The 8,394-nt window shown below is 40.0% G+C and overlaps 1 non-coding gene across 1 annotated transcript; it reads right to left on the bottom strand.

Annotated features, from left to right (window-relative positions):
- Positions 1-5,779: 5,779 nt before the first annotated feature.
- Positions 5,780-5,882, bottom strand: LOC130457696 (U6 spliceosomal RNA). The gene has a single exon (XR_008916983.1). It is a non-coding gene; the product is annotated as a U6 spliceosomal RNA (small nuclear RNA).
- Between the last annotated feature and the right edge of the window lie 2,512 nt (positions 5,883-8,394).

Genomic DNA, 8,394 nt, shown 5'->3' with positions numbered 1-8,394 from the left:
TAATCTGGGACTTTCTTGAAGACAAATTCTCATGGGACAAGGGTAAATTTGGGGTTTCATAAAATGAGGTTGTCAGTTTCTGCTATACCCAAGGCACTTTTACATACTTCCCACAGCCTAGAGAGACAATACGGAAACCTGACGATGACTTTAAGGAACTTCTTTGCACATGCCGACCTAAAATTACTCATTACTGTCAGAGTAGTTATATTAGAACATGTCAAGCCAAAGACTCCAGGTTGAACATTGTCTTGGGAAAGAAGACAATAATGGGAATTTCCACGGAACTATAGAACTCAGGATCCTGTATAGACTTTAGGGAATAAATAAAAAGGACAACGGACTGGTTAAGTCCGGGCTTCGGAAAGAGAGTGTAGCCAGAGCTTGGGTGGCCTAGATAAAAACAGGAGAAATTAAGACAAAAAGGTACTTAAAGTTTGATTATCCTGATAGTACTGTCTAGAGTGATTAAAGTTCTTGAGGGTTTATTCATTTTGGGACAAGGGGTCCCATTCTGGGAGTTCCTTGAAGACAAGTTATCAGGGTCAAGGGTCAGTTTGGGGATTCAAACAACAAGGTTGTCACACAGGTAAATAAGTAGACCCTAATTAGAGAATATTAACAAATAGGAAGAACAGAAACTGCTTCTAGGGGGTGGTACCTGAGAATAACTTTGAAGAAAACTAAGCATTCTAAGAGAGGTGAAGATAGAGTATGATTTCAGGTCCTGGGAATAGCTTGTGCAAAGGTTAGGAGATGGTAGATAATGGATAGCATATCCAGTGGATAGCAATGGATAAGGATGGCAGTGATGATGATGATGATAAATAGCAACTACAATATCAATAATAGCTAGCACTGATATAGTGTTTATTCTGTGCCAGGCACTGTGCTAAGCACATTACAATTGTCATCTCATTGGATCCTCACAACCCTGGGAAGACAGCGTTGTTCTTATTTCCATTTTACAAGTGAGACAACTAAGGAGTACAGAGGTTAGTGACTTGCCCAGGGTGACAGGGCTTGTAAATGAATGTCTCAGGTTGTATTTTTACTCAGGTGCTCCTGGTTCTAGGCTCAGAGTTCTCTCTTCTGTGCCACCTAGCTGCCAGAGATGGAATTCTGATTTCAGGGAACAGGAAGCTGGTCAGTTTGTTTGGAACAAGGATGTAATTCCCCACTGAGAGCTGGTCAGATACCCAAGCTAAACAAGCAGACAACCAAGGTGCAACATGTGGGAGGACTTTCAAATGTTCTTTCTTTCTTCTTTTTTAAGTATGCTAGAATGTACGGTTGTCTAAAGTACATGGATGTTTTGGGGCTAAGTCAACTGCCTTTGAAATAAAAAAAAAATAATAAACCTGTGATTTAAATAGTGTAGGTAGAGTCTAGTAAGGAGATCTTCCTATATCAATTCAGATTTACACTTTGCCCCTAGTGAATAATCCCTAGAACACAAAGTCCTCAAGGAGGAACTAGAATGGCTTTCAGGCCATCCTGTGTCTAGAAACAAATATTTATTACTGCTATCTGCCAGGTGCTGTACTAAGCACTTTACAATGATCTCCGTTGATCCTTACAACAACCCTGAGTTGTTGTTTAGTTGTGTGAGGCTCTTTGTGACCCCATTTTGGGTTTTCTTGGCTAAGGCACTGGAGTGGCTTGTTGTTTCCTTCTTCAGCTCATTTGACAGATGAGAAAACTGAGGTAAACAAAATTAAAATGACTTGCCCAGGGTCACACAGTTAGTAAGTGACTAAGACTGGATTTGAACTCAGGAAGAAGACTCCAGTCCTCTAGCTCTATTCATTCCATTACCTAGATGCCCAAAATCTCTATGGCTGTCTATTTGTTGAAGCAAAATAAGAACTTTTCACCTCCCTATATTCCTATGGTAATCTATAGAAATTCCAAAAATATTAAAGATGAATCTTCCTGATTCCAGGCTATGCTCCCTATCCACTTTGCCACCTAGCCAGGAACTGTGCCAAGCATGTTACAATGATCTCCTTTGAGCCTCACAAGCACCCTGGGAGGCGGGCTTCATTCTTGCTCCCATTTTAAAATCAAAGACACTTAATCTGAGGCAGACAAAGGTAAAGTAATTCACCTCAAAACACATAGCTAGTAAGTATCTGAATAGGGTTAGAGCTTAATTCTTACCAACTCCAGACAATGTGCTCCATCCATTGACTCTTTTTTTTTTTACATCAAACCCAACTTTAGTAATTTCAAAGGAAGTTTAACTGACATAAATCAACTGTGATAACAAAAAATCCAAAAAAGACTTAAAAAATCCTCAGCCTATCAATACTTGGCTTACTCACCGAACAGAGAAAGATGGAAGCCAAACCCAACATTGATTTAGAAAATAATTGATCCATTGACTCTTTAGAGACAGAGTAGAAAAGGAATGGCAAGAAATCAAGGGGGAAAAGGAGATACAGAGTGGAGCCAAGGATGGTGAGCATTAGGTGTCACATGGCTCAGATATGATCGAAAAAGGAAACATTGACCAGAAGGGAGGATGCTACCCTGTGCGGAGGAGCAGAAGTTTATCCTGAACAATCTAGTAAACTAGGAAGTGGCTGAAGCCAGATTTGAACTCATGATGGTGTCTTCCTGACTCCAGGCTAGTCACCCTATCCCCTGTACCCCACACATAACAGATCTAATTGGTAGAAACTGCTTCCTCCTATTGGACTGACAATTCACCTCTCCAGAGTTCTAAGGAATCATTGAAAGGTGATCTTATTTCTTATTGCCTTTAGGCAGTACTATATCTAAACAGGAAGGCAGAAGTCCTCAACAGATGGCACAGGGGAATTCCTTATGTCTCTACTTCCTCATCCCACAGTTTAAGAATAGAATAAAGTTTGTATCTCAGTGCAGATAGACAAGAGCAGGTCAGCTTTTTTGAATACCTTGCCTCTCTGTTAACTCGTACTGAGTTTGTAGCCGACTGGAGTCCCCAATTTTTTAAACTTGCACTGTGGTCTAACCATAGTTCCCATTTCTTGAACTTATACAAGTGACATTTTGAATCCAAGTAGATTTTGCATTTTGAGGGAATCAAACATTATTTCATTAGTGTGCCTAACTCCCAATAAGAAAATTCCTTCTATTAATGCACATTGAAAACAATTTTTTAGCTTAAAGTCTCAAAGAATTGCCTGTGGTACTAGAAGATAAAATAACTTGCCCACGGTAAAAAATAAAATGACTTGTTCAGGTTCACACAGCCAGTATTTGTTAGAAACAGAACTTGAATTTGGGATGATCTGATCCTAAGACTCTATCTACCAAACCAGGGTGACTCTAGTCTTGAAATAAGACGCCAGAATATATCAAATCTATTTTGAAAAATTAAAGGGTATCCACATTCTTTTTGAATAAGAATGTTTGGTTATGAGAATTCCCAGTGCCCAATGAGCTATACTATTCAGAATATGTAATGGTAATCCTTTTTTAGTTGCTTCTGAAAAAAGAACAACTTTCTGATTAGCTAGGTAGTATATGCTAGACTTAAACCTGAGTTCAAATGTGCCATCAGACACTAGCTATGTGACTCTAGACAAGTCACTTAACCACTGTCTGCTTCAGTTTACTTAAATGTAAAATGGGAATAATAATAGCCCTTACCTCCCATAGTTGCTGCAAAAACCCAATATTTATAAAGTGCCAAGCACATGATTAGCCGGTCATTTTATTCTTTGTATCCACAGTGCCCAGCACAGTAACTGGCACATAGTCACTTAATAAATCATTGGTGATTGAATCAATTCAACCATACTGCATCCTCCTCTCTTTCTCTTTAAAAACAATACCCTTACCCTCTGCCTTGGAATTGATTCTGAGTATAGGTTCCAAGGAAGAAGAGAGGCAAGAGCCAGGGAATTGGGACTTTAGTGATTTGCCTAGAGTCACATAGCTGGGAAATGTCTGAGGCCCAAATTTGAACTCGGATCTCCTGGTCTTCAGGCCTGACTCTCTATTTACTGAGCTACCTATCTGCTTCTTAAGGTTGATAGATGGACTTAGAGTCAGGAATACCTGAATTCAAATCCAGTCCCAGATACTTTTTAGCTGTGTGGATTTGGGTATGTCACTTAACCTCTATTTGCCTCAGTATCCTCATCTGTAAAATGGGGAAAATAGAAAAATAGGGATAATTTCCTTTTTTCAATCATCTCTGAGCCATGTGTCTCTTTTACCTCCTAAGGTTGTTGTGGGGATTAAATGGTATAATATTTGTAAAGTGCTTAGCAAACCTTAAGGTTGTACAAAATGTCCCTAATTATTATTGAGTCCTTTGTCCTCTTGTCCTTTTGCTGATCTCATCCCAATCTTGGATGACTCCACACATTTGCCTTATTTGTCCCGCTTATTCACATCTAACCAAATGGAGCTAGAGGAAATTATGAAACTGTGCTGTACTTTTCCCCCCCTTGAAACCCTTACCCTCTATCTTAGAATCAGGTCTGTGTATTGGTTCCAAGACAAAAGAGTGGTAAGGGGGTAAGAGACTTGTCCAGGGTCACACAGCTAGGAAGGGTCTGAGGTCAAATTTGAATCCAGGACCTCTAATTTCTAGGCATGACTCTCGATCCAATGAGCCACCCAGCTGCCTGTCATGCTTAATTAACTTCTTACTCTTACTCACCTCAAATATTTAACCTGTAAAAAAGTCTTGTCATTTCTACATTTACAACATCCTTCCTATATGTTCTTACCACAAGCTGGTGCAGGTGCTCATCAATTAATATCTGGACCATTTCAATAGCCTCCTGTTTGGTTTTCTACCAAAAGTCTCTCTCCACTCCAATGGATCTACCACTGAATTGATAAGATGATTTTCCCATTGGGTAGCTCTGTGTATACCATCCTGCTACTCTGTTACCTTGCAGACCAAATACAAAGGCTTCTAATTGGCATTTAAGTCAGCCAGACAATTCACATTTATTAAATATCTATTATGTGTCAGGCACTTTGGTAAATGTTGGGAATACCGCCCCCCAAAAAAGGAAGACAGTCCCTGCCTTCAGTGAGCTCACAGTCTAACAGAAGGGACAATATGCAAACAACTAGTGTATATATAAGCCAGATATACAGAATAATTTCGAAGTAATTAATAGCATGAAGGCAGGCAGCAGGTGGTACAGTAGAGAGAATCTTGGGCCTGAAGTCAGGAAGATTCATCTTCCTGAGTTTCAATCTGTCCTCAAACACATACTAGCTGCATGATCCTGGACAAATCACTTAACCCTGTTTGCCTCAGTTTCCTTATCTGTAAAATGATTTGGGGTTGGAAATGGCAAGTATCTTTGCCAAGAAAATCCCAAATGAGGTCACAGAAAATTGTATATAACAGCACAACAACAGATTGAAGGCACTAACTAGTATTAAGGGGAATCAGGAAGTCTTCCTTTAGTCATTTGAATTTTAGCCAGAATTTGAAGGAAGCCAGGAGGAAGAGAAGAAGAAGAAAATTCCAGGAATTGGAGAACAAACAGTACAAAGGCAAGAGATTGGGAGATGGGGTATCTTGTTCGAGGTACAGCAAAGCCAATGTCACTAGACTGCAGAGTGCTGGTGGTGGTGGTGGTGGTGGTGGTGAAATATGGAATAAAAAAAATTGCAAAGGTGGGAGTGGGCCAGCTCTGGAGGGTTTTGAATGCAAAATGGCTTTTTTTCTGTTTGATATTGGAAGTGATAGGGAGCCACGTGGAATTTACTGAATGGGGGTGGTGTGGGGGGATATGGTTAGACCTATACTTTTTTTTTTAACACGAACTTCACAAATTTGCATGTCATCCATGTGCAGGGATCTTGCTAATCTTCTCTTTATCATTCCAATTTTAGAATCTGTGCTGCCAAAGCAAACAATTAGACCTGTACTGTATTTATTTTTTTAAACTCTTCCCTTCATGTTAGAGTCAATAGTATGTATTGGTTCCAAGGCAAAAGGGGTAGGCAATGGGGGTTAAATGACTTGTCCAGGATCACATGGCTAGGAAGTGTCTGGGTCAGATTTGAACCCAGGATCTCCCATCTGTAGACCTGACCCTTCATTGACTGGAGCTACCCAGCTGCCCCTTAGACCTGTACTTTAGAAAGATCTGTTTGATAGCTGAGAGGAGAATGAACTGGAGTCAGGAGAGCCTTGAAGCAGAGATAGATATCAACCAGAAATCTATTACGGTAGTCCCTGAGGTGAGGTGATGAGGGTCTGAATTAATGTGGCAACAGTGTCAGAGGTGAGAAGGGAATTATATCCAAGTTGTCGGACATGTACAGATGAGAGAAAATAAGGAGTTTAGGATGACACCTCAGGGGAATCTGGGTAGTATCATCCACAGCAATAGAGAAGTTCAGAAGAGGGGAGGAATAGGAGGAAAAAGATGAGTTCAGTTTTGGACATGTTGATGTCCAAAAGATGATTACATGATATTTAGCTATAGAGGTCCAATAGGCAATTGGAGATGAAAGACTAGAGGTTCAGAGAAATTTTCATTTGAGAATCACCAGCATAGAGATAATAATTGAATTTGTCAGAGCTGATGAGATTATAGAGTGAAATAGTATTGAGGGGGAAGAGAAAAGGGTCCAGGACAGAGCTTTGGGGCACACCCAGAGATAGCAAATGTGATGTGGATGAAAGACCCAGTAAAGAAGATTCAGAAGGTGGAGTCAGATGGGTGGGAGGAGAACCAAGATAGAGAAATATCCTGGAAACCTAGAGAAAAGAGAGAATCAAGGAGAGGAGGAAAGACATTAAAAAAATCAAGATATTTGAGGATTGAGAAAAGGCTATTAGATTTAGCAATTAAGACATCATTGGAAGGACATCTAGATGACTCAGTAGATTAAGTCAGGCCTAGATACTGGAGGTCCTGGGTTCAAATTTGGTCTCAGACACTTCCTAGCTATGGGGCCCTGGGCAAGTCATACAGCCTTGGAACCAATACAAAGTATTTATTCTAAAACAGAAGGCAACAATTTAAAAAAGAAAAAGATAAAAAAGATCATTGGTAACTTTGGAGACAGTGGTTCCACTTGAACTATGAGTGTGGAAGTCAGATGGAAAAGAGTTAAGAAAAGAATGAGAGGAAAAGAAATGAAGGCATTGATTGCAGATGGCCTTCTCTGGGAGATTAGTCACAAAAGGGAGGAGAGATACAGTATGATAGCCAATAAGAATGAGTGAAGAAAATGAAGGATTTTGAGGATGATGGATATATGGTCATATTTGCAGGAAGTAGGAAAGCAGACAGACAGATTGAATGAATATAAATGAGAGAGTGAGGATAATAGGGAGGGCAAACTGTTAAAGAAGACAGTACCGAACGGGATCTTTTGTGAATGTTGAGGGTTCGGTCTTGACAAGGAGAAGGGACAGCTCTTCCTGTGAGAGAGGAGTGAAGGAGACAGTTGAAGAAAGCATCAGAGTGATGTGAAATGAGGAGAAGATAAAAGGGAGCTCTCAGTGAATTGCCTCATTAAAAAAAAATTGAAATGAGGTAAGATTCTCAACTTCTTGAGGTTCTGAACCCTCAAAGAGGGTAAGGGACAGGGAAGCTATGGGGGATTTGAAAAGGGATGAAAGGTTTGGGAAAGCTGGTATGATGAGTACTAGAGTGAATTAATTAATTAGATATAGAAGAATTGCCCTGCTGCAGTGAGGGCCCCCTTAAAATTATGTAGCATAAATTTGTAGTGAACCCAGCATAGTTTTACAATGTTTTCTTGTTCCATTTAGTAGCATATAGTAAGAAAAAAGGCAGGAGATGATGGAATAGTCTAAAACTGAGGCTTGGTTTGCAAAGATTGGCATTATAAGAGTGGTGGAGAGAAACTCAAGACAATGTAGGGGGCAGCTACTTGGAGCAGTGGATAGAACAAGGCCTAGAGTCAGAAAGAACTAAGTTCAAATCTGGCCTCAGAAACCTATTAGCTGTGTGAACCTGGGCAATCCATTTTACTCTGTTTATTTCAGTTTCCTCATCCATAAAATGAACTGGAGAAAAAAATGGCAATCTACTCTAGTATCTTTGCCAAGAAAACACCAAATGGGATCACAAAGAATCATAAATAACTGAACAACAAAATCCAAATCCAATACCTACCTCTCAGGGTTGTTGGGAAGATTGATAGTAGAGCCGAATTGTCTCATGAAGGGTTAAAAATGGGAAAGGGAGATATGCAGCTAGTATAGGGGTGCTGGCCTGGCAAAGAGCTGAAGGACTGAGGGATTGATGGTCATGGTGAGTTCAAAGAACAAGGTTTGGAGTTGCAAGTCAGAGGGACAGGTGGAATAACAATAGACTATGATCAACTAAATGAATTTCAGAGTTCATAAACAGGGAAATAGTGTTTTGTGGGTGATCGCAAGAT

The sequence above is a fragment of the Monodelphis domestica genome, chromosome 2 (assembly GCF_027887165.1).
Source record: "Monodelphis domestica isolate mMonDom1 chromosome 2, mMonDom1.pri, whole genome shotgun sequence".
In the NCBI taxonomy this organism is placed as follows: domain Eukaryota; kingdom Metazoa; phylum Chordata; class Mammalia; order Didelphimorphia; family Didelphidae; genus Monodelphis; species Monodelphis domestica.
The sequence above is the reverse complement of the archived record's forward strand: the minus strand, read 5'-3'. Positions and strand labels throughout refer to the sequence as shown.